Consider the following 1,412-nt stretch of genomic DNA (forward strand, 5'->3'; position numbering starts at 1 on the left):
ACTGAACAGAACCGGTCTGACAGAACAGGACCGGTCTGACAGAACATGTCCGACAGAACAGAACCGGTCCAACTGAACAGAACCGGTCCGACCGAACAGAACCGGTCCGACCGAACAGAACCTGTACGACCAAACAGAACCGGTCCGACTGAACAGAACCGCTCCGACAGAACAGAACCGGTCCGACCGAACAGAACCGGTCCGACTGAACAGAACCGGTCCGACTGAACAGAACTGGTCCGTCTGGCGTTGAGAGGAGTCATGGCCTTCAACATGAGGTCACTTCCCACCAGACCCGAGGAAGAGGAGGAGGAAGATGTTCGGACCCGGATCATCCAGAACCAGAACCAGATGATCCGGCTGAAACCTCCATCGGTCTAATCTCATTCTGTGACCCAGAGCTCGATGGGTGAACCTAGAAGGTCAGAGGTCAATGAAATCATGGGTGAAACCTGGAGGCCCGTTGCCGTGCCAACTAGTTCTGTCTGTAAAAGTTATGAAAGAGGAAGAGGCCTGAGCTGACGGTGACCTTTGACCCTCTTAAAGGGCCAGTATCATGTAACTGTTTCCTTCAGTTGTTATAAAAATGTTACATATCAAACATGAATTAAAAGACATTTCACTTCCTGATTCAACATCTTCAAACTGGGTCTCTGTCTCTTTAAGAAGCTTCTGCTCTTCCTGAAGCTCCGCCTCCAGGAAGTCGTCCCAACATGGCTCCTGTATTAACCCTTTAACGTTTTCACCAGCGCTGCTCTGAGCAGCAGCTCCTTTAATGAGCTCAGCAGCTGGTTGCTAATTGCTGCTGGCTAGTCTGAAGGAGCTGAGTGGGGGAGGAGCTGCGGCTCGGAGGCGGGGCTAAGTCCACCCAGGTGTTTAGAAACTGAATGGTTGCCATGGAGACCAAAGATTTCTCAAACATGAAACAGATCAAGGCAAAATCAGAAAACATGCATTTGTAACGACACTGGCCCTTTAAATGTGTCAGGAAGCTGATAAACCTCCATGATTTAACTAGGACGTCAGCAGAGCCGAGGAAGAATCCGGACCTCGTCTTCATCACTCCCACAGCGATCCGCCTGGACCCGCCGGCTGACAGACACCGAGCCTGCTGCCGTGGCAACCAGCTGTTGTGGCCCAAACAGCGGGGCGCCGGCGCCGAATTAGAGCGGTGACCTCATGGTGCTCATCAGCGGGCCGGGTTCCGGACGGGTCCAGCGTAACCGTGGAAACCCTCTGGGAGGAGGCTGGAGCCGGAAAACCAGAACCTCTCTGACCCGATCCGGTCCAGCAGGGTTCTGGTTCCACCCGCTGTTTGGGTCCGATTGGTTCTGTTAGTTTTCCTTACAGAACTTCATCACTTCTGTTGTTCTGCTAAAAGAATGAACCAGAACCAAACCAGAACCAAACCA

General features: G+C 52.4%; 1 protein-coding gene across 1 annotated transcript in view; it reads right to left on the reverse strand.

Moving 5' to 3' along the window:
* The window catches only part of filip1b (filamin A interacting protein 1b), a 14,809-nt gene that overhangs the window by 11,997 nt on the left and 1,400 nt on the right, over positions 1-1,412 (reverse strand). The window lies entirely within an intron of this gene.

Source organism: Poecilia reticulata, linkage group LG21, assembly GCF_000633615.1.
Source record: "Poecilia reticulata strain Guanapo linkage group LG21, Guppy_female_1.0+MT, whole genome shotgun sequence".
NCBI lineage: Eukaryota > Metazoa > Chordata > Actinopteri > Cyprinodontiformes > Poeciliidae > Poecilia > Poecilia reticulata.